Source organism: Taudactylus pleione, unplaced genomic scaffold (assembly GCF_031769625.1).
Source record: "Taudactylus pleione unplaced genomic scaffold, aTauple2 ptg000188l, whole genome shotgun sequence".
Classification (NCBI taxonomy): domain Eukaryota; kingdom Metazoa; phylum Chordata; class Amphibia; order Anura; family Myobatrachidae; genus Taudactylus; species Taudactylus pleione.
Window position 1 is genome coordinate 1,355,715 of NW_028284590.1, and position 26,544 is coordinate 1,382,258.

General features: G+C 41.8%; 1 protein-coding gene across 1 annotated transcript in view; it reads left to right on the forward strand.

Moving 5' to 3' along the window:
- ITGA4 (integrin subunit alpha 4) overlaps positions 1-26,544 on the forward strand; it is a 213,932-nt gene that overhangs the window by 28,711 nt on the left and 158,677 nt on the right. The window lies entirely within an intron of this gene.

Sequence of the window (26,544 nt, forward strand, 5' to 3'; positions counted from 1 at the left end):
AAATGAGTCATTTTGAGACACTTGACTTGTGTTGGCAAAATGTTATATATTTTTAGATGTGTGTGCGCTTCTCCTTATAGAAGCGTCCGCTATAACTAACTACGAAAAGGGACATTATCACAAAGGTAGAGTTTCCAGTCACATCATGTTAAAAAATGGAACAACTGTAATTAAAATAACAAGAAAAAACTTTTTTGGTCATAAACCCACTTTAGGGACATGAAAATAGAAATCGCAAACCAATTTTTATAAAAATCCATTACTAGAAAATCTGTAATGTAAATAATGTAGGGTGCATCTTATAAATATAGGTCTATCAAATTCAAAGGATAAATGTATGAAATATGTATTAAAATTGTATTTAATAATTGATATGATTATTTACAAAAATTAGATTCTGGAAAAAAAAATTAAGACCATTATCATTTAGGTACTGGATTGATTAAATCCATAAAAAAAACCCTTAATGATTATCCCAATGATTAATTGTAATGCAAAAGTTGAATTAATAAAAGTCTCCAATAATACAAGCCAGAGCCGGCCCTAGCCAATTTGGTGCCCTAGGCAAGATTTTGGCTGGTGCCCCCCGGCATATAATCTCACCACCAATTTTAGAGTTTATATTTATACGCGGAAACCAAAAGATATATATAAATAAATATATATACATATATATATATAAAAATAATGTATATATATTTATTTATATTATGGGCCATATCCATCATGAGATAAATCTTATCTGTGATAATTTAGTTTTCAATTCTAATTTTTTTACATAATATTATTGGTATGCATCATCAGACTCTTCTAAAATGATCACTTCCAAAAGACTGTCTCTATTGTGGAGACAACTTTTATATATAAATATACTGTATTGTAGGAGAAGGGATGAGGTGAGCAAGCACCAGCGGGCATATTCTCTGCCCAGTGTCTCCTCTCCCATACATAGCCCCTACAGCAGCACACTGGCTCTGAGACTTTGCACCAGGGGCGTATTTATAATTGGTGCAGGGTGTGTGGTGCACATGAGCCCCTGTCCAGGGGGCCCCGCACTGCACACCCTGCACCCATATTATACTTACCTCTCTGGAGTCCCATGTCGGCTCTGGTGTCAGTGCTATAAAATTGTCTGGAAAATGGTCGCTGCGGCCATTTTCCCGTCATTTTGCGCATGCGCAGTACGGGGAAAGTGCCCGCCATGGCCATTTTCCCACTGACCTGCGCATGCGCTATAGACTCTGGACACACTCTAGTACCCAGAGTCTATCAGTGTGGCACTGGCCGCGCTGCGCTTAGTGCTCTGCCGGCCGCCGGACTGAGAGGAGGGGGCCCATGACAGAGACTGCACATGGGCCGCCTCCTCTCTAGAAATGCCCCTGCCCTGCACACAGTGTATATACATACATATGTATATATATATATATATATATATATACCATATACACATTATATATATATATATATATATAATGTACTATGCACACACACAGTAGGTGAAGATTGGCACTCTGAAGTTAATAAATGAAGATGTAAAGGTGTCTTCCAAAATTATAGAATATATACAATATTCCTCCTGCAAATACACTTACTATGTGATGTAGTTGCATTAATACAAACACCATTTTGATTACTTTATATATAGAGAGACATACATTACACCCACCTCTGAGTATGTGGACTAGTGCTCAGCTGCTGCAGTGTTGATGGAGGGGGTGACTGAGGTGAGGGGGCCCAGGAGAATTTGTGGGGTGGAGTGTAGTGTGAATTGGAGGTGGAGCTTAGCGCACATAAGGGGTGGAGCTTATCGTAAATCACAAATGCCCGGAGACAGAGTTTCAAGCAGGCTTGGCTTGGTAGGCGGGACTATGGGCACTGTCTGCACTACTGTCGGTCTCGTGTAGCCAAAAGCTCATTCTGACCGGGCTCTCACCTTAGTCACCTGGCTGGCTGACTGCTGCACTGCCTGATCAGAGCTGAGCTCCGGTCACGGCAGTGGGGAAGGTGAGAGCTGCAGAGCCGTGGAATGCCCCTAGGCATTCCAGATGCCCATAGGCATTTGCTTAGAATGCCTATGCCTATGGCCGGTTCTTGTACTAGCTAATTTACTTTAATCTCCATACTTTGTTTAATTTAAATCTTGAGTCTATTCTGCTAATATTCTAAATCATGCCCACAATGTAATATTATATAATCTTGTTCTAAATTGTTTAAATTTGCTCCAAAACTTTTTATGAAAGCATTTCAAGAGAACTTACAAAGCACATTTAATGCACATAACAAGACACCTTTGCACCATACTTACTGACTTTGTATAAATACTTTTCGGGAGCAGCCCTGAGAGCTGCAGGCCGGTGTGGGGGGTGAGGCTGGACTGTTGATGTAATTTGTCCCACCCCTTTGCAGTAAAAGTCTGCGATTCGTGGGACCGTGAGGAGGGGGTGGGGCTAAACAGCACAATTTACATAATTTAGCCCCACCTCCTCCCTACGGACCCGCAAATTCCCCATTAAATCTCCCCATCCTGCCCGCTTCACTAGGAAGTGGGCAGGATGTGGGAGATCTGCCTATACTTCTGTGGTGCGGGGGGCATCATTAAGCTCCGCCTCCTTGTGGGAATTCACTATGAATGCCGCATATTCAAATAGAGGGTGGTTCCAAATGAAGCTATTCAATTTCTTATAGAATTGAGTTATAAGTCCCCATTACTTACGCACGGACCTGCCGATCCCTGGGAATATTCTCCCCATTCTGCCCACTTCACTAGGAAGTGGGCGGAATGTGGGGGTAGTGCCTACACTGGTGCTGGGGGTTACCGTGAGTAACAATTGGTGCTGAGTACTATAGCGACAGCCAGAGCTGTCAAAATTGATAGATGCAGACATTGGTGTGGTCTTTGGTAGTTTTACCTGAATTTAGTTTATTATTCATAAAAGATTATTGAGAAGAGAGACTCATTTCCAACATTAAGTTGGAAAATAATAATGATTCAATGAGTAGATTATTGAGAAATACTCATTTCCAACTTTAAGTTGGTAAATAATAATGATTCAATGAGTAGATTATTGAGAAATACTCATTTCCAACTTTAAGTTGGAAAATAATAATGAGTCAATGAGTAGATTATTGAGAAGAGAAAGACTCATTTCCAACTTTAAGTTGGAAAATAATAATAAGTCAACGAGTGATACAATTAAGGATAATGATAATAACCTTACTATCCTATTTTACAAACTAGAAGATGCACTAAGGACTGAGACTAGGCACTGGTGGGATATGGTCACATTACAAAAATACTTTGAGAATAATAAAATCCCATGTGGTCTCAGAATATCTAAATCATTGTCTTTTGATGATGATGAGTTAAGAATGACATGGGAGAACACTATGGACAAATGTTCCTTTGCACTAATGGAACTTTTGATCCAATTTAGAAAAAAGAAGGTTGAAGAAACTGTGAATCAGATAGAAGAGATTAAACATCCTACTTATAGAGAGAGAGAGATCGGGCCCTTAATCATAAAATAGAAAGATATGAAAAAGAACTTATTGAGTGAAAAGATAGGACATTTTTAAGGGATACCATAGATTATGAAGACGGCAATATTAGAATTTATAATAAGAAAAAAGACCCCAACCAAAGAGGATCATACGGCCCACAGCGACCACCTAACCTCTCTTGGAGGAAACCGTTTAGATCCATAAATAGAGGAACTCATCAACCTAATGAGGAAAACCAATACATCTAGAGAGAGAACAAATCCTTTAAATAAACATTTGAATAAACCATATCTGAACTCAGACCCCAGGTCCTCCCACGGAAATCAAAATCAACCGGTAGTTAGACCTAAACAACCTTTCAAGCATAGTCCGAAAGAGAACCAAAATACTTTTTTAGAAAGAGAGAGGATACAACAGAGCACACACCAGCTACCGGTATACAACAGGTACCAACCTCTTCTACAAAGGACTCCAAAAAGAGGAAGGAACTTAGGTTTAAGGGAATGAGAGGAGGAAGAGGAATATGGAAAAAGAAAAAAAGAGAGTTCTAAGGTATTAAATAGGAAGAGAGGGGTTTATAATTTATCAAGCAAACAATTAACAGAGCATCAACTGTCACTCCTTGAGGGAGAGAGAGAGAGGTCTGAAATTTTGTCCAAATAAAAGCCCAGACCTTTTTGATTAATTTGTTGAGCTCAATAGATACACTAGAACACTATGTCGGAAAAGATAATTTGCCTCTAAATCACTTAAATAGTGGGACCTACAAGCTACCCCTATTATATTGGATGACTCAGATAATTCTGGTCTCCAAATTTTTAATGAATTATTACAAGAAAATGTGATAGATGATGAGGGTGTCATTCCGATTTATAGTGTGGATAATGGGCCTGATTCAGAGCCACTCGCTATTTGCGGTCGTTCGTTTTCTAAAAAGGGGTGGCTATTCAAATGAACCGTTCGCACTTTGCGGTCTGTTCACGCCTCTAAGTCTGAACGAGCAAGCAAAACATGCGAACGTAAATTTGAAAAATACGCCCCCTGGCCGCTCGCACCATACGTCATGTCCGCTATTTATTAGATTAATCGAGTACATCGAACAGCGTCTGAACTGCTTGCTATTCTAGTGGTTGGTTTTTTCAACCACTATTTTGCGAGCAGTTCTAAGTTAAAAAAAAACAAGTGACGTGGTCAATGACGCTGCTGGATTAATTATGCACTCCCTTAAAACGCCCGTTTTGACCTTTAAGCACGCCTGCGATCGGATCTCCACTCCCCGTTTTCAAGCACCTTCCCCTGTTACCACCCACATACGCCTCATTCTGTCACTCAAAATAGCAGGCATTCGCTATTTTGCGAGCACATGAATTTCGGCCGCACTGACTGGTTCGCGCATGCGTATAACGATCCGTACGCATGCGCAGTTGGGCAAACATTGCTCGGAGCGAACGAGCTGCCGCTTACGAGTGGCTCTGAATCAGCCCCAATGTGTCTACCAATAAAACAAACAGATTCCGTAAAGCCTCGCAGTTTTATCCAGTCCAGTTTAAGAGTACCTAAATAGATGCATTCTACAAAATGACAATGTCAGATTTTAATAAATTGTGCACTAAAGAAAAGAAGAAAGCAAAATATAAAGACAACCTTTTGATACTAGAAAGGAAAGCTCTCAAAGAGCTGGCTAATGATCCTTCTTTGACAATTAAACCTGCCGACAAAGGCGGGGGGATCATTATCCAGGATACAAGCGATTATATTAAAGAAGCCAACCGCCAAACTTATGGATAAAGATATCTACACCATTATTAAAAATAACCCCATTGAGTTATTTCAATTGGAGCTTAGATCTTTGCTGGATGAGGCTTTAGAAAATCAAGCCATTAATTAGGATGAATATAATTACCTGTTTCCTAAACACATCATTATCCTTCTTATTATCACCTCCCAAAAATCCACAAGACACTTGACACTCCCCCAGGTCATCCCATTATTTCTGGTTTACGGTCCCTCACTAGTAACTTATCATACTTTGTTTACAACCTTAGGCTGCCTCTCTGAGGTCCCATGTCAGGGACACCTCTCACTTCTTAGAATGTATTAAAAAGATTAAATGGAGAGATTCTTATTTTGTGACATGCGACGTAAAAGCGCTCTACTCTAATATTCCACACAATAAAGGTGTGGGAATAATTGAAAATGTATTGGGGTTAGATCCCAACATCTCAGAGAGGCAGCAGATTTTTCTCATTGACTCTATTTATTTTATCCTTTCTCATAATTATTTTACATTTAATAATACATTTATTTTTCAGATTCTTGGGACGACCATGGGGACAAGATTCGCACCGAGCTTCGTGAACCTCTAGATGGGGGCATTCGAACACACACATGTGTGAGGTGGGGAGCTCGGTGCAAAGATCGTCTTATATGGCAGTTTCATAGATGATCTATTTTTTAATTGGGATGTGATGAGAACTCTATTACAGATTTTGTCACTCTTCTTAATCAGAATGAGTATCATTTAGAAATTAGGAATTGTGTGGACATTTTTGGATATACAGTTGGTGATTGAGGATGGTGCCATTATAACCAAAACATTTAGAAAAGAGGTAGATTTGATTAATTATCTGCATTATGAGAGTTGCCACCACAAACCCTGGGTTGATAATATCCCCAGAGGGCAACTAAGGCGAATCAGAAGGAATTTCTCGAAATACTCTGATTTTGAGCTACAATCTAAAGAGCTACTTGAGGCATTTAAAGATAGGAATTACCCTGACTCTCTGCTGATTGAGGCTCAGAATCATGTGATAAGCCTTAATCAGGAAGACCTAATCATGTTTCAAAAAAACGGAGCAATAGCCAATGAAACAGAAGGATAGGTCATTTGATTTTGTAAATTCTGCTCCGAAGTTTATATCTAAGTATAATTAAGCAGCCCCCAAAGTCAGAGCTATTATCAATAAAAATTTCCCAGTCCTTCTAACTGATAAATTATTACAAGAATCTATTCCCTATAAACCGACTGTGATTTTTAAAAAGACTGAAAGTCTCAGGATTATTCTGGCCCCAAGCCATTTCCAAATGAAAAGAGACAGGGATATACCAAAGGAAAACTGTGGGATGAATATACAGCCAAAAGCTTGTTATAAATGTGGAGCAGTCAGATGCTTGGCTTGCTCACATATGACTAATAAAGCTATATTAGTTCAATCTACTATTACAGAAGTTCTCCATTAATTCATTAATTAATTGTAACACCCCCTATGTCATCTATGTGGTGGAGTGTGGGTGCCATCGACAGTATGTTGGTAGAACCACAAGAATTATTAAAAATAGATTTTTGGAACACGGAAGAAATGTCATAAAGGGTTTAAATTCACATAGCCTCTCTCGGCATTATGCAGAAAAACATAATAGGAATCCCACATGTCTTAAATTAACAACTATCGAGCAAATTAAACCCACAAGTAGAGGAGGAAATAGATACAGAAAACTCTGGCTGGGAGAAAACCTTTGGATACACAAACTAAGGACCCTCTGTCCAGAGGGACTCAAAGAGTGCATCGAAATTGAGGTGGATTAAGCTTAATTCCTCTATGTGTTTAGCCGTTTAAATCCTACAATTTATCAATCCTTTTTATTATCTATTCCTTATTAGATTTTTTATTTGCTAAGCTCCCTGTTACCCTCTTTAAATTCCCATTTAAATTTATAAGCCCTTGGGGCGCCTCTTAATATATTTGATTGTAGGAGGATGGTGATGCCTTATATGGTTTATCTCTATATCACTTTTTCCACTTCTTTTCCTCTGCTATTGTGATTCACGACTGAAATCCTCATGAATATAACCGTTAGGTGTGTAATGATGGACACTGTATTCATTTATTATTCTTGATTGCTAATTTTAGTATTATCAATATTCTTAATATATTAGTATTATTATCTAATTTTATACATCTTTTTATATACACCGACTGTTTATAATAACGGTATTTAATATATAGAAGTCTGGTTTAGATAATATTTTTATGATCATTAATGCGATGATATCTTCTCTTCTCTTATATATTATCACCAGGATTGTAATGGTATCTGGTACTAGTTTCTTATTTTATTTACTTTTTTATTTGTTATATATCGAAGTCTGATTTATACAGTATATCTATGATTTTAAATATGACTGCTTTAATCAGTTTGATACTTTTCTATGTAATGAATGACCAAGCTGGTGAAATGGGGGTTAACTCTCTCTAAGCTTGCAAGAGAATCTACCAAGCTGGGATTAATTGATTGAGTGGACACACTTTATATCCCAAACCCTGGACATTTACCCACAAACCTTTGATGAACCTTCATGACTGAAGAGAAACGTGTTAGGACTGTGGGATATCCCTGACTATCTTCTTGCACCCGGGAAGCAGTCGGGAAGCCGACGGACGAAATCCCGACCGCCGGCTTCCCGACTGTCTAATCCCGGCAAGTGTCTAATGACAGGCATCGACATCCTGACGCCTGTCAGAACTACGCCAGGAGCCCGACACCCGGCTTACCGATCGAAGGTAAGCCGGACGTGGACAGCCACGGGGGGGGGGTTAGGTTAGGGGCGGGGCTCCCGGGGTGGGACTTAGGGTTAGGCACCCCCCAGGGAGGTTAGGGTTAGGCTAGGGGATGGGGGGGTTAGGGTTAGGCACCCCCAGGTGGAGGTTAGGGTTAGGCACCACCCCAGGAGACTTAGGGTTAGGTTGTGAGGAAGGGGGGTTAGGTTTAGGCACTTAGAGAGGTGTTAGGCACTTGGGGACGTTAGGGTTGGGCACCCCTAAGGGAGGGTTAGGGTTAGGAGTGCACTGCCAGGTTTGCACTGTCGGACTTTAAAATGCAGCAAGGCTAACTCGGCCGCCTGAGGATCTTATTCCCTGCCTGCTACTACACTACAACGCTACTCGCTGGGACACTCTACCTGCCACATTCGAGATGCAGTAAGGTAAACTTGGCAGTTGAGGATATATTCCCTGCCTGTCACTGCGCTACAGTATTACCCGCTGTATTCCCCAGGAATATTCTCCCCAACCTGCCCACTTCACTAGGAAGTGGGTGGAATGTGGGGGTAGTGCCTACACGGGTGCAGGGGGTTACCGTGAGTAACATTTGGTGCTGTGTACTACAGACAGCCAGAGCTGTCAAAATTGATAGATGCAGACGTCAGTGTGATCTTTGGTCGTTTTACCTGAATTTAGTTTCTTATTAGTATAAGATTATTGAGAAGAGAAAGACTCAATTTTTTACAACTTTAAGTTGGAATTTTCTACAACTTTAACTTGGAAAATAATGAGTCAATGAGTAGATTATTGAGAAGATAAAGACTCATTTCCAACTTTAAATTGGTAAATAATAATGAGTCAATAAATGATACAATTAAGGATAATGGGTCTCATTCAGACCCGGTCGCAAGCGCTGAGCGCTCGCAACCGGGTCGATGTTTGCCCTCTGGGCATGCGCACGTCGGAGCCGGCTCTGACGTGCGCATGCGAGATCCAACTAGCAACGGGCACCAAAGGGGGCAAGCTGTCGATGGTGATTGACAGCTTGCTCCATTTGGGAGGCGGGCAGGGGGGGTGCCCGGCCAAACGGAGGCGTTCCCGACGGAACGCTTGCCGTTTGGGGGTGGCCCCACTGACATCAGCAGTGATGTCAGTGGGGAGCTTCCTGCTCGCAGGAAGCTCCCTGGGGCTTGCGCTTGCTGAGACCCAACCTTAGGGTCTCGTCGCAAGCCCCGATGGTCGCGATGGTCCTGACCATCGCGACCATCACCCTGGTTGGTCGCTAAGCTGTGGGTAGTAACCCACAGCTTAGCTAGCGACCAGGAGGCCGCATAAAAAAAAGAAGCGTCCGCCCTCATTCAGAGAGAGCGATTGCTTCTTGCGACCGCCTCTGAATGAGGGCCAATGATAATAACCCTACTATCCTATTTTACAAACTAGAAGATACACTAAGAACTGAGACTAGGCACGTTACAAAAATACGTTTAGAATAATAAAATCCCACGTGGTCTCAGAATATGTAAATCATTGTCTTTTGATGATGATGAGTTAAGAACGTCATGGGAGAACACTTTGGACAAATGTTCCTTTGCATTAATGGAACTTTTGATCCGATTTAGAAAAAAGAAGGTTGAAGAAACTGTGAATCAGATAGAAGAGATTAAGAAGGAATTAATGGAGTATACTGAACATCCTACTTATAGAGAGAGAGATCAGGTCCATAATCAGAAAATAGAAAGATATGAAAAAGAACTTATAAAGGGAAAAGATAGGAAATTTTTAAGGGATACCATAGATTATGAAGACGGCAATATTAGAATTTGTAATAAGAAAAAAGACCCCAACCAAAGAGGATCATATGGTTCACAGCGACCACACCGCCGGCACACACTACCAGCCACTATCGAGATACCATAAGGTAAACTTGGCTGTTGAGGATATATTCCCTGCCTGTCCCTGCACTACAGTATTACCCGCTGAGACACACCGCACGCTACGACTGAGAGACCCGGGATTGAGATCTGCTGTCCCCGATCCCTACTATTGATTACTGCTGCAGTGTTGACTCCGGTATTAATTGCCGAGTCCGGGACATATTTATCTGTATATGATTGCCGCTGAGTTTGTGCACAGCCAGTGGCTCCGATTCTGGAATACTACAGCGGGGAGGAAGTATTATACTCCATTCAGAAAGAGCAACTTACCTGTAACAGGGTACACAACTCCCGTCTGATGTACTAATGGTTTGAATTTGACATGCAGGAGGAAATCTGATACACTGTCTCAAAAATGAAAAAAAATGGCATCCTGAATATAGTGGATACTAATAGAGCAAGTATATCCTCTTTGTTTATCTTCACTGAGATTTACCTTACTAAAGGAGTATAATTGGTGCTGGGGCTAATGCAATTTAGTAGAGCTTGTTTGTATGTTTATATGATAAAGAGATTTCACTTTCTTTTGTCAATATATGTGTTTTTAACATGTTTAATCTGTTCTTATGATTAACATTTTTTTTAAATTTTTCTATATTTAAACCAGCCTTCTTGCCTATAGAGTTGATCAGTAATCCTTAGCTGGTATAGCGCAATTTAGTTTTAAAGTTTTTTTTATTTGTATGATAGCTGCATACAAAGTCGTTTATACCGGGCACTTAGGATTTCTCTTTATGTCAGAAAGGAATGAGTATAAACTCACACATTAAGCACAGCGGTATGTGGCAGGATGCATGTCGTGGCCCAGCGGTATCAGTCCTTAGGGCCTGATTCAGACCCAGTCGCAAGCACTGAGCGCTCGCAACCGGGTCGATGGTGGCCCACAGCACATGTGCACGATGGAGCCGCCTCCGTCATGCGCATGCGCGAGACCCGGCTAGCGACGGGCAATCCGTCGCTCCGGGTCTCGCACCAAATGGGGCGAGGTGTTGATGTTGAGTGACGGCTCGCCCCCTTTGGTGGGCGGGCCCGGGGGGGTGGCTGCCCAAACGGAGGCGTTCCCATGAGAAAGCCTGCCGTTTGGGGGCGGTCCCACTGATATCACAAGTGATGTCAGTGGAGAGCTTCAGGCTCTGTTAGAGCCAGAACTCTCTGGGGCTTGCGGCCACGAGACCCTACCACAAGGGTCTCGTCACAAGCCCGATGGTCACGATGGTCTTGTCAATCGCGACCATCATCCTGGCAGCTCGCAATAGCTGTGGGTGGTCACCCACAGCTATGCGAGCGGCCAAGAGGCCGCACCAGAAAAAGAAAAGCCCGGCCCTGATTCAAAGCGAGCGCTCTGTCAGAACGAGCGGCTCTGAATCAGGCCCTTAGTCTTTTGCCTTTTTACCCAGACTAGTGCAGCTGCATGCTGTGCCAGCACCAGTACCCGTGCATTGTAGTTTTGGCGCATTATGTTAATAAGACGCACGACCTAGCAGCAAAGTTTGTGGTGCACCAAATGGGGCTTTCTGGTGTGATCTGAGATTACTGTAGGTGTATGTGGACACATCTGTATGTTGCTCACCAGACCTATGCATTTTGATGTAAATCTGTGTGTCCATAGCTGGTCTAATGCTTCGTAAATTAACTCCACAAATATATTTATACAGACAGCAATTTCTAATCCTCCCAGCTGGGCTCACAAATAGAAAGTTTCTTTCGCATTCATGCTCCCAGAATAATGTTTATAACTTGCTAACTAACCGCTAAAAGCTACAGTAGCCATATGGGCTACAATGGCTAGCTACTAATGCATATAAACAATTATTATTTATTTATTACCAGTTATTTATATAGCGTACATATATTCTGCAGCGCTTTACAGAGAATATTTGTCCATTCACAGCAGGCCCTGCTAGGGTTAATTTTTTTTGGGGGGGAGCTAATTCACCTACCAGTATATTTTTGGATTGTTTGAGGAAACCCGCGCAAGCACAGGGAGAATATACAAACTCCACACAGTTAAGGCCGTAGTGGGAATCAAACCCACAACCTCAGTGATGTGAGGCAGTAATGCTAACCATTACACAGTCTGTGCTTCCCGACATGGCATTAGCTACTGACTTGCAGCCAAACTTTTTTTGGAGCTTGGTAGATTGGCTTATTAATTTTGTCATAGAAAGCTATGGGGACCACATACTTTAGAGAAAATAAAAGCCTCAGTACACTTCTTATATATATATTTATCTGATAATAGAAAATTCTACAATCCCTCCCAAAAGACTAAAAGGCAGCACACTACAGAACAAATTCTTCCTAAATTACAACTAACATAATTTCCAAGCTCTGAATATTTAATACAGCGGCTCAAAGTTCCAGGTGACACATGGCATAGACAGTACAGACCTGAGATGTGTGTTCTTAGTCTGACACTATTATGTAAAACTGTAACCAGCATGTTAAAGGGCCTTTCCTTAAACATAACAGTAAAACTAAGTGGGTCATAAAAGCTAAAGAAGTGACTTCTCTTCATTCTGTTAACTGACACACATCCTGCAACCATATAAATGAAAGGCGAGAATAAATCTATCCGGAAATTGTTGAAAGCATCTGGCTTTCATAGTTATATCAAAGTTCTCAATATTTACCCTTCTACAGATTACTGACTTCTTTTACTGCTTCTTACTTTTTGTTAATAAACTAAAAACGAAAACTCAATACAATATTATCATTATTATTTTATTATTAATATTATTATTATTATTATTATTATTATTAATAAAAAAATAATAATAATATAATCATGCTGTTATCTCATGGACATCACGTACGTAGTGCGCACACACTAGACAATATTTTGCAGAATTCAGCCAATTTTGATGCATCAGAACGACAAATCGTGTAATATATGTCCAAATCATGAGTGTCCACTCACGATAACGATGCCGATGCGCGTACCCGCGGACCGTCTGTCGTATCTACAGATCTTACCTACAGCAGGCAAGATCTGCCAATCTCATACACGACGCACTGGAAATTGTTAAGGATGCACGATAGATCGTTCGTCAGATTGGACACTGTTTAGCACCATATCGTGTCCTGGAGTGCCGGGGAGCTGCCGGGGAGAGTTCAAGGGAAATCGCTCACGATATCACATCTTGAGAACATCGTTTAGTCTGTAGGCACCTTAAGTTTCAGATTCCAAACATTAAATCAATTACAAAATGGTAGAAATAATACACTTAAAAAGTACCGTGTACTACCTAGAAGTATGGTATGAACAATTCTAGAAAACATATATTTTTTTTTAGTTTTCTTTCTAGCTATCCAACTTTGGTATCAAGCTAATCAACACACAGCAATGTGCTAGAGAACTAAACACACAAGTGCTATACTTATATAGTGCTGAAAGCGCTATAGAAAAAACATAATTTTTGTTGTGGGATTTATTATTATTATTATTATTATTATTATTATTATTATTACAGTAGTATTATTGTTGTTATTGTTTCTATTATTTTTTATTACTATTATTTATTACTATTATTATTATTATTATTATTATTATTATTATTATTATTATTATTATTACAGGTTCAGTCTCCCATATCCAAAATGCTTGGGACCAGAAGTATTTTGGATATCGGATTTTTCCGTATTTTGGAATATATTCATACCATAATGAAATATCTTGGGAATGGGACCCAAGTCTAAAGACAGAATGCATTTATGTTTCATATATACATAGCCTGAAGGTAATTTTATACAATAATGCATTTTATTTCACCTTCAGGGGGAGATATATCAAACCTTCTAATGAGAAAACAAGCAGAAGTCGCCCAATCAGATTCTAGACATCATTTATCTAGCACGGTCAACTTCTCTACTTCATTGCATTAGGAGGTTTGACACATCTCCCCCCGAGCAATACGGCCACGGGATGTTCAGAGTGGCACACTGAGCTTGGATCTGGGGTAAGGCAGCAAAGTAAATATATTAATTTGCTCAAAGAATATTATCACAGTCTGCACTGTTGGTTCCAGCCAGGCCGGTTACTGAGGGTAACTGCTGTTTATCAGTTAAGTAGAGAAATTAATTATGGATCAGCTTCCATAAACTTTGAATTACCAAAGGCCTATGAATATATTTAATTCCAGTCTTCTAAGAAACTTTATGGGTGACATATAGAATAGTAATGCCAATTTCAGAAGAATTATAGCTTGTACCTGACCCTAACTAGGCATACAACACTCCTGTTGGTCCAGAGCTAACTAGAAATTTCAACACTTGAATCTATCCATATCTCCTCAGTAATATCTTATTTCATACTACATTCCATGCTTATTTTTTATTACTTAATCAATTAAAAATATTTGAATATTTAGGTTATTATTTAGAATTAGAAGTATTCGGCAAAGAGAGAATTATGAAGACAATGGGGACAATTCAGTTAATTCGGCGGGATGTGGCACCAAGCGTCACCACAATGCCCAGCAGTGGACATATCCACCATATAAAGTACCTAGTTTTCTTGCACACCTCTATGGGGTTCAAATAAAAACTTGCAATTCTGCTGGCTGCCATGTTCCATTCCTGAACAGCACCTCACTGCCATCGCGTTTCATTGTTTCAACCTATCTGGATTTACATTTCCTTGAATGTGAGAAATAATTTTGTCTTCTGAGAAACTCTTTCAGTAGTTGCTTAGGGAGTACTTCCATATATTTATGAACATGTGGTACGGACTCAATGAATTGGATTTGGTTCCCAAGTGTAAGATTTTTATAAACTACACTGTATATACAACTACAATAAAACATGTTTCTGGAGCCATGTGGGGGAAATCCCAGTGACATCTGTATTAGTCCCAACAGGTAGCTGGGAGAACCTCCAAATCTAACATGGACTAGATATTAATTACTAAATTATTTGTTACAGCATGTGATAACCAACATGACTAGAATATCGCTGACATATGTTATTGCTTTTAAGACTTAGCTAATTAATAATTTAAAAAGAAAAATGGTTTCCCTATGTAAAATACTTTTTTTAAGAAAAAAAATTGTATTTAAATACATAACACGCACCCCCAATATAAACTATTATGACCCAGTTGATTAAAACTGTATTACTTTAAAATCTGCTTAAAGATCCACAAAGTCTGAACACCTTTCAATATTTATGATCTCTTAAAGTTAATATCCCAGTTTATAAGCTATTTATAAGCTAAGCCTCACTCCCGATTTATTAACTGATCACCTAAAGCACAGGTTCTCAAACTCGGTCCTCAGGACCCCAAACAGTGCATGTTTTGCATGTCTCCTCACAGAATCACAAGTGAGATAATTAGCTCCACCAGTGGAGCTTTTAAAATGTGTCAGTGAGTAATGAATACACCTGTGCTCCTGCTGGGTGACCTGGAAAATGTGACCTTTGAGGGGTCCTGAGGACCGAGTTTGAGAACCACTGACCTAAAGTAATAAATAAACTAGAGCCTCAGCCCATCCACATTAATACAGCCAACGTACATGCCAGGATCATGACTGAAGTTTTGCAATCTGTAATAGTTACTTTTCCATAGAAGGGTTTAGGTTACAATGACTGTTACATACATTTCTCAGATACTGTGTAACAACCAGATAACTGATTTTTTTTCTTTTTTTTCTTGATAGTTGACTCAATTTAGGAAACCCACACTGGTGTGCCTTCAGCATGATCTCCCCAAATGATTAGTTGTGTTTTGTATCACAAAGCCGTGTTACCTTGGGGAAGTCACACGCTCCAGTGTGTTAATTACTATTCTTATGTGAGGTGTAATAAAAGCATTACTGATCTCTGAACATGATCTGTGAACAGTTTGGAACATGGCAAGTGAGACTTCAATTTTCTAAATTACTATTATTTTTAATATCTTCTTATTCACAGTATGTAAATGTACACTGCAGCACACAAGGAGAGTTCAGGCTGCTATTCATATCTTACTGTGAATTAATGCTGTGCTTTACGTACACTGGTTGGTTTAAATTAAGGTCATAAAGGGTCTTGAAGGTCATCTGCAACAGACATGGATAATGTCGACATTAGAATGTCGACATCAGAATGTCGACGTCAGGGGAGTAACTAGGGGTTTTTGTTCGCCAAGAGCAAATTGAAAAACGTAGCCCCCAGTCCCCCCCCCCCACACAAATTTACGTGACCTGGGCCTGTTGCCCAGCCTAATGCCTACCTATCTGCGCCATAAGCCTAACGCTGGGTACACACTAGATGATTTTTTCGATTTACCTGACTCCAATGGATAGGAACGACAAATCCTCAAAATCGTCTTGTGTGTACCTACTATGTCAGGTGGTGTGCACTCCCGTGGGGTCACCCGTGGCTGCTTTCTATTGGCTGCCAGTCTGCGAGCCGTAATTAACTCACGGCCAGTGCCAAATTCAATTGCCGCTGCATTTGATTGATAGCCGGTCCACGAGTTGTACCCAGCTCGTGGCCGGTGCCAGATGTCATCCGCCACTGCTCCTTGACTGGCGCTGAGAACAGACACACTGTCCCAGTGCCGGCCACTGATGTGTCCCGCTGGGGACAGATCTCAACGGGCTGCAGAACTTTCTGCGCTGGGATCACACACTTGATCCCAGCACTGGCTGCTACAGTGTGGAGCACATCTCCACACTACACATTGCACTGCCGATGGCACCCCCCTCTGCCGGCCTGTCAAGGTACTCAGGGCATGTTCCCACTTGCCCTGCCCTCATTACATTACTGGTCAACATGGTTCACACTGTTCACAGGTAACATGCCGACATTCTCACAATGTCGACATCAGACATGTCACCATGTGGAATGTCAACATGCTTAGGGCCACCAGGAGGTTAGGTTGTGTTGGGAGGTTAGACTTGGCTGCAGGGGGGGAGGTTAGAATTAGGCACTAGGAGGAGGATTAGGGATAAGGGGCGAGAAGCACTTAATGGAAAATGCAATAAAACCCCTGTTTCCCTGGTTTTACCGCATTTTCCAAATGCACTAATGTGTAACCGCCGGGGGTTCCGATGCAGAGGGTAATGCCAGCTATTGCTGGCGTTACCCTATAGAAGCCTATGGGCTTCCACCTCATCGCACTGGTATGAGGGATCCAGGAGCTAAGGTGACATCTGCCTCCAGGGCCAGTACAATTTTGTTAGTGGAAGGGCCGCCGGCAGAGACTTAAGCGCTCGGCTATTTGGCCACTGCTGTGCTAGAGGTGCCAGGCAGCTGCCACGATGTATTCGTGAGCGCCGCATCCAGCTGTCTCTGCCTCCTCGACGCACTCCTCCTACAACAGCGCACTCTGATGCTGAGGGGAGTGAGACATTAGGACGTTGTGATGTCCTAACATCTCATACACCAGCTTGAAGAAAAGCAGCCTACAAGAGGAGCAAACGCGCACCTTCCTGGCCAGCCGGAGCCGAGCCCCAGCAGTGATCAGAAGAGGAGGAGAGGAAGAAACTGAAGAACAGGTAAGTAAAAAAAAAAGAAGGGGGAACAAAACCATTAAACACATACACACATACTGTACAAAGGAAAGGGTGGAGGGGGTCTTGGGGAAAAAAAAAAAAAAATACATATATATTACATATATATTCTAAGGAGTGTGTGAGGGAAGGCATAAATGCAATCAATATATAAGTGATGGGGTGGGGCTTGGAACACAAAATCCTAAAATATATAAGGGAGGGAGTGGGGATGGGGAGTGTAAATAAAACACAGAGAGAGAGAGAGAGAAGGAGGCTGGAGAGACACTGTGGCCCTGGAGTTGCAGGAACATGGAGGGGGGCCCTGCTGTTTTGTCTTGTCAGTCCCGTGCCCCACAATTTCTGATGGCAGTCCTGAACATATCTGACCATGATTATAGTACTGTGGGAGATGCGTTCTGTGTTGTAGCATGTGATTGGTTTGTCACATTCAGTCATGTGTTGTCTTATCAAGAGATTTCCTTCCGCTATTCGTTTCCTAATCGCCCATGCCCTTATTGCAGTCACATACATTGTAGTGTAATGCGGGTAATACATCTATGACGTGATTTCCCTGTACTGCCAATTCTGATCCAATCTGCTGATAAAAACCGCCTTTCTGCAGACATCGATAATCGGCGATCCATCGGCAGATTGGGGAAATTCAACATTTTATAAATCCTGACTCACCGACTCTGACCATTTTTGGGTCGGAATCGGGGAATTGAGATTGTCCAACATTTTGGATTTCTCTGATTCCCCGACCCGCGGGGGTCGGCAGATTGGGGAATTGGGTTAATCCATCGTAGATGTATGGAGCATAAACTTTGAAGCTGCGTATATGCATCTGGGTGATCCAGAATGCGTCTCAGTTGCATCTCCACTTTATTTATTAACATTTAATTATATAGCATCAGCATATTACGTTGTGCTTTACAATAAGGGAAGAAAGCAGTAATAAAATAAAATAAATCAAGAGGTAAAAGGGCCCTGCTCGCAAGCTTACCATCTATATTGCATCTATATTGCAGCTGCAGTTGCATACCTGGGCTGTAACAGGACGTTTTCACGTAGTCTATGCTCAGGAGGGCATTTAGACAGAATTGCGGATTGTTCAGAGTAGTCAACACACACAAATACGCTTATTATCAGACAATTAGAGATATAATTAGGAGTCCAATCACTGGCTAGGGGGATATTTATCATCTCCCCCTTTCCCCTAACATACCTCTAAGGAACCTGGCTACACAGCAGCTCAGTATCCAGCCTTGCCAGGATCAGCCACATGTTCCATGATTGGCAGCTATTTTTGCATCACCTTTGGCCGGGGAATCTTCTGTGTTGGTAATTATTCCACTCATATCTCCCAACATGACCCTCTCCAGGAGGGACACAATGCTCTGGTCCTGGACTTCCCTGGTAAGAGGTGGGGCTGCAGCACAGTTCAAAATTCAAATAGGGGAGCCACACCAACTGTCATTTGAATTTTGGACTGTGCTGCAGCCCCGCCTCTGGAGCCGCCACCAATCATAAATTACCAGGGAAGTCCAGGACCAGAGCATTGTGTCCTTCCTGGAGAGGGTCATGTTGGGAGGTATGCACTATCAGCGCTATTACGAATTATAACAAAACTGGGCTTTTCCAGTAAGCATCTGCCAGTTGCCTCACTGCCTGAGTATTAACTGAGAAGAATGGGGGCAAATAGCTTTAGTTACATAGATACTTTATGCCCTATACCGATGGAATGACATTCTAAGCCATCTACTACATACTGTTATCTACTACTATATACTGTTACACGCTGATTACCTACAAGTAGAGGGACGGAATGCATTTCATGTACATGTAGGAAATTACAGCCTGTGTGTGGCTGCTGCTGGACAGGCAAGGGTTACAATTGTTTGTGAGGTGTTGGGTAGGTGGAGCCTAGGAGAGGTCAGCCTATAGATGTGATTAAGGGGAGGGTTTTTGAGGGACACTTTATGTTTCTAGTGTAGTGGACATTTGGTTTGAACATCTTTGTGGGCGGGATGTAGCAAGGTGAGAAATGCGGTCAAACCCTGAAAAATGTGGGTTGGACTGCATTTCTCATATGCACCAAGCCCCAGAATGCGATGCACTATGGTGCTTGGTTGCAGTGGGTAACGCCATTTTCCTGATGGCGTTACCCTATAGAAGCCTATGGTCTTCTTTCCGGAGAGTGCTGTGAGAGGGATCTGAATGGCATGCCCTGCGGCGCGCACGTCCTTCTGCCCATGCGCAGAAGGACACCGGAGGGGCTTCAGGGCCATAGACCCAGAAGTCCCTCCATCGCAAAGGATCGCTCTTACTGAGAGAGCGTTCCTTTGCGGTGATCGTCATGCATACTGGTGTTGCCAACAGCCGGCATGCATGCGAAGACTGGTGGGGTGCATTGCATCCCGAGTGCGATGCATCATGCATCCCGCCCATTATGTGCAATTTACCACCCACCCTCCCTTGAGTTATGTGTTAGTTGGTGTTGGCTTTAGCCGTGGTGGAATAGAACCTTAGCAGTCGCTATCTGCCTTTAGATCTTGATGTGCTCGCCACGCCAATTCACAGGTTAGGATGATTCTACCCTACTGGGGTCAGCGGCGTCACCGGTCCAGGTGGGCTTTCTTATGGTGTCATTGGAGGTGGATACCTGTAGGGGTGGTGATGGGTTGGCAGTTGACCTCCCATCTAGGCCTATGTGGAGTTGGTGCAGATGGTGATTTTGCTTGGTGGGGTCGTTCTCTCTTTGCCACCATATTTTACTTTACTCCCTCTTGCCTAATTATTTAGTTAGTTAATTATTTTTTCTAAAATAAAGCTGACCTTTCTTTTCCCCATATATATGCCTCCATGTCATTATTTTCTTGTAGATGTGTTAAAGTTGTTTACCTTGCACTGGTATGGTTCGGATATCAGACAATAGGGCATTTAAGGATCTTTAACAATCTATATTTCTTGGTTTAATATACAGGAGATAGCCCCATATATTCTGATTTACATTGATTCATTTGGTGACTATGGATTAAGGAGACTATTCATTGTTACCAGTTAACCCATTTTGGCATTTATACAAGTCTGCAGCACTTTGATACAATTGATATATAGCTGTATCTTTAAGACTTTCTGTTGCAAAAGCCTTTCATTGGAATATTCTTTCCAATGTCTCATAGAGATTGTGGGGCCTATTCATTAAGTTGCGGCGGTAGAGTATTGCTCTGTCTCCGAAGAGCAGCCATCCTTCTAATTTCTCCCCTAATAAGTAGCGATGGAATTTTACACTGCCGGGATTGTCAGATGCAGGGCATCCACCCGGACTTGCTGCAGGGGAGGCAGGGCCTCCACCCGGACTTGCTGCAGGGGAGGCAGGGCCTCCACCCGTACTTGCTGCAAGGGAGGCAGGGCCTCCACCCGGACTTGCTGCAGGGGAGGCAGGGCCTCCACCCGGACTTGCTGCAGGGGACGCAGGGCCTCCACTCGGACTTGCTGCAGGGGATGCAGAGTGCAGGGATGATGTGTATGTGCCCTCTCCATATGTATATATATATATATATATATTAAGGTAGGACGTTGGAAATGTACACTGATAAGTATGGCGGCTGTGAAACCAAACAGGTGGATGGGGACAGATATATACGCATTTCGTTCCATAAACAAGCGAGCAATTGCGACCGACATGCAATTAACTCAGCATCGTTCCTTCTCTGCCCATTTTGCACATTGTCCCTTGTGATCCAACACACCCCTCTGAAGAAATCCCCTGTGGGGGGAAGAAACGCGTAAGGGAGATCATTACAGCTTTGACTGCCATTGGAAATCCCTGTTTCAGCAGACGATATTCATCATTCTACTTCTGCCTGCCACTGGGCTTCTAATATCACTGATGAGCAGCACTTTCAAGATGTGATACCGTATGCCGTAGCTGCCAACAGCGGGGAGTCAGGAGCTGACAGTTGTTACAATTACTATTTCATATCCCATGAAGGCACCAGAGCACTTCCTGAAGCTGGCACAGCAGCACCTGCAGGTGAGACGCCGCTTGTAGTGGCTGCGGTGAATTAAAGACCTTTTTTCCTCCTTTGCCGGCGCCATTGTACCGCTAGGAGCCACCACAGCAATGCCAGCAGGTGAGATATCGCATACAGCGGCTGCAGTGACTAAAAACTCTAAGGGGTCTATTTACTAAGCTGTGTTAGGAGATAAAGTGAATGGTGAAAAGGTGCCAGCCAATTAGCTCCTAACTGCCATGTCACAGGCTGTGTTTGAAAAATGGCAGTTAGGAGCTGATTGGCTGGTACCTTATCACCGTTCACTTTATCTCCTAACACAGCTTAGTAAATAGACCCCTAAATGCGAGACGCAGTGTCTGAAATAAGTCACAGTGCCGGCCCTCTATTGATGCCCGGGTCATACAGCAGGCATCATTACCAACTTTCAGTGGGCAGGAGAATGTGAAATCACTTACTGATTGTTTCCACAACCGGATGCGGCAGTTGGTTTCAATACTACAAGTGTACTGATCCAGATCACATTGGGATCTTAAAAGTTTAGCCAAAGTTGGCATACGTACTATCCAGTATCAACAAAAGACACTTGTAACTATATTTCCTTCCTTCCTTCCTTAAAGATTGTTTCAACTAGCTGATATATACAGTGTTTCTATTGCTACTCGAGGCATTATATATTTTTTGCTGGCACGTATTATTGTCATTTATTTTTTATATTAAATGCCTATGATTTATATTTTCCATTGGCACATTTTGCAATTTATTTTGGTAAAGACATCCACAGCGCTGTTATATTATTTATTTACTCTTTTTGTTTTGGCTTGCAACCACAATAACAGCAGCGAGTTGTTCTCTATCCTACTTTTATATCATTGGTGCAGTTAGTGATTTAGATTTTGATTCACTTTTCTCTAATTGTATTTATTTTTATTGGGATTCCTTCCAAGTGCTGGAGGTTAATACAGTGCATCCGGAAAGTATTCACAGCGCTTCACTTTTTTCACATTTTGGTATGTTACAGCCTTATTCCAAAATGGAATAAATTCATTTTTGTCCTCAAAATTCTACACACAATACCCCATAATGACAACGTGTACAAAAATTTTTGGAGATTGTTGCAAATTTAATAAAAAAAAAACTAAGAAATCACATGTATATAAGTATGTCTATTTTCCATAAATATTGTATAGGTAGACTGAAAGCTACTTTGAAAAAAGTATTGCATTATTACTCCCTATACTGTAGCCCTGCTATCTATCCAGTGGGACTATATACAGTGAGTAAAGCTAACACAAACAAGAAGAAATATATAAGTTTGATATATATCTCTTCTGTCATCTGGAAATTGTTATATGACATATCTCTTCCTGCTTGATTTATATATATAAACCTTCTATCAGCTGATGAGTGTCATGTGTGCATGTCATCTAAATGATCACTTATAAAGGGTCAGATAAAGGCTAGCTATTTATTTCGAACCATTAATTAAAAACTCTAAAAAGGACAGTCAGAATCAGTGCTGCCATCCATGCACAACAAATGAATCACTATGGTGCATTGCAGTTGGATAATGCCTGAGGTGCCTCCATGAACCAATCACAAACCAAGGTAATCAACTCTTAACTTCTAGCTTGCCTACCCATCCGGTAGGGTGGTGATGCTGCCCTCGTTAGGGTGATACAGCTGACTAACCAGTTAACGTAGGTAAGTGCTCCAAAGAGCTAAACCATTGCACCCAGGCTGATGACCTGACATTATTTCCTGCCCAAAAGTAGCCAGCAATCTATTGAATAAGAAAACACCAAATCTATAAAGGGGAATGAGGGTGGGTAAGGCTCACAGCCTTTAAAATAACCCAGTACATGATCCTAACACAAGACCGCGTCCCCACAGCACAATTTGATGTGAAAACCATATGACCATAACACAAGCTAGTCCCCACCCTTGTGGTTTAAGCAACCACAGGCTTATAAAAACCTTATTTCTTCTGGCAACTTTTGTCAGGCAATAGTAGTACAGTACTTCTTCAGAATCATTCACACTAACTAACGTTTGTTTTGCACTGCTATGTGAATGAATGCTTGGGCCAGATCAGTATTAATGTTTCAGCAAAATGCTCTTCATAAAACTCTTTCAATTCATTTATTTTGTTTTATATTTTAAACTAAGTTTGTAAAGTAGTAGCTTAGTTTATGTTACACAGGAGGTATGTACTTAACTAATCTGTCTGTCAGTGAAACATGACCAACCAACCTGAGTGTCTACTAGTACTACTTTCTAAAGCAAAACTCTACACAACTTCTGATTTTTGTGGTTCCCAGCAAACCATCCCTTGACAACCATCTACATAATACTGTTGACAGCACCAACCTCTTCCATCATTTTTTTAGGACTGACAGCTGACAGCCCGCTCAGACAGCCAACAAAAAAATCAGCAAGGCAGGGCGTAGTACACTGAACCTGTAAAATAATGGGTTTCATTGACATCTATAAAATATTATGTCATATAATAAGGTAAAATATCATATAATTTATTAGTTTTCTCCCCATTGGTTAAACAGGTTATACACTATGTAGCTGTACTGCCCTACTTGTTTCCTGGATTTGTTGTATTACTGTAGGTTTGTCCATATATTTTTCCCAGACCAAAATGCATGGCGTCATCTGTTTGTATAGTGTATTGCTGATTTATTTGCTATTTATTTAGTAAATTGTTTTTGAAACACATCAGAACTTGCAAATGAAAGCTATATGTTTGGGAACTCTAGGGGTGACATTCCATAGACCCTGATAATTTCCTTTGCTCTGTGAAGAATATATTTATAGAGGAAATTAAATTGTTTTAATCCATTCCTCCATATCATTTGTGGGGTCTGCGAATGAAGATTCTTCTTAACTAGAGCCAAATATGATTTGTGGTTACTTTAAAGTTCGTTAGTTTATAATTGCAGTGGAGCATGTGGCTTAAATTTGCAATAAATATAAATGTTTGAGAATTGTGAGCTTCAGTCTGCTGGTGCTGACATTTCTTCTCTAGATATGCGTATTTGTGATACAAAAGCACAAAACCAACACCATAGATAGACCTAAACCATGCACAAATGCTAAACAAACAAACCAAAACAAGCTGAGGTCATCCTCATTGGTCCAGTACTATCAGGTGGTTCTTGGCTTCAGCAAACCACAGAATGCAATAGATCACATCTGTAGATTATGTTTATAAGTAGCAATGGGTAGCCCAACACTTTAGGCCCACTGCTTTCCTAGTCACCCCCATGTGAGGAGTAATATGGTATTAGAAGGGTATGCCCTTCAGTTCTCCCAGCCAGGAGGTGATGGCCTGTACAATAGTCTATATACAATGAAACGTGCGTTATTCTTTGTGATCAAAAGGGCATCTACTGGGACTGGGCTTCTGATTTCCAGCACTGTGGGTCCCTGATTTGGAGGGTAAAACCCCATAGTCCTTCAGATTTCCTCTTTGAATGCCAGAGAAAAAGCTGCCCACCTGGCCTAATATCACCCCCTGTAGTGCGGTACAGATGAACCCATGGTGAGTTTATGGCAGGGTCACAAGTGCAGGAAAATGACTTCATCAGTACTTAGGAAATGTATTATCTGAAAATCAGCGTGAAGTGATGGATTTGGCACTAGATACATTACATTCCTGTATTTTAAATATGTTGTATCTATATAAAAAGTCAGTCACAATAATGTTGAGGCTTCTGGACTAGATTTATCAGCTTTTGCAGCGCTGACACTGTAACGTAGCCTTGCCGCATATCATTTGCTGTTTATTAGTCCTATTCGCAACGCTATGCAAAGACGCATTTTAAGGGAAAAAAATCACATGAAAAGACGCTCGACGCTACCAAGTCACACTGCGCTTATGCGTTATGGGTAACGAGACTTGTAGTGCACAGAAGATAGATGTATCTGGACACATCTGTATTTTCCAACGTTTTATGCACCAAGATTGTAACTATAAACATATGTTTTATTTAGTGCTTAACATGTTAGAAGACTGTGTTAGCGTTTTATTCTCGCCCAGTTTGTTAGGTAATACATACGCATTATTAGTATACTTATTCTGCATGGAATCAGTAGGCAATACTGACAGATGGGATCCAGGCGGTCAGAATCCCGACGCCTGGATTCCGACAGGGTTAACATACCTACACTTGGTGGTCAGTATGCTAACCCTCCACCTCACTCTACCCTAACTCTCCCTCCCTGGTGCCTAAACCTAACCTCCCCCTTCCAGCACCCTAAACCTAACTCTTCCCCCTTAGTGCTTAACCCTAACCCTCCCCCTAGAGCCTAACCCTAACCTCTATACTGCTACTTCCCAACCCCACTACTTACCTTCGGCATCCCGGCGGTCGGGGTGCCGGTAAGGTAAGTGCCGGGATTCTGACCAGCGTCGGTATTCTGGCGCCGGTAAGGTAAGGGTCCACATCCAGACCACTGGGATGCTGAACGCATACCATTCTACATACCTCCCAACATTCTCGCTGTTCAAATCAGGACAGTGTGTGTGGCCCGACAAGAAGGATTGAGGTCATGCCACGCCCGGCGTGTTACCACATCATGTTGTGGAATGCCTAGCAGTTCTGAAATGCCTCCATCCCCCTGTGCCCTATAAACACTCCGGCATCTCCTGGCCCACCAATGACAGGAGTGTACGGCATCCGCTCACCGCCCCTCTACTGCGCCGAGCGGTGCTGTGCAGGACATACCTCTCAGCAAGGCAGCAGTTGGGACAAATATCCGGACTGTGGGGACCCTCGGACACCCCTCTCAAATTGGGATATTCCCATTTAAATGAGGGAGGTTTGATGTATGTAACATGAATCCAATCCGGATGAATCACAAGAATTTAAGAATATAAAGAGAAAGCTGATACTATGGATTGGAGATAGTGCAGTATGAATTCATTGTGAAGCGCTCATTGTACAGTAAATAAATTAGCTGCAATCTGCATTAATTATAACATATATTTAGATTTGTTGGTCGTTATTCCATCATTGGTAGGTGACAAAAAATGTAAACCCGAGTCACGGCTCCAGAGGTG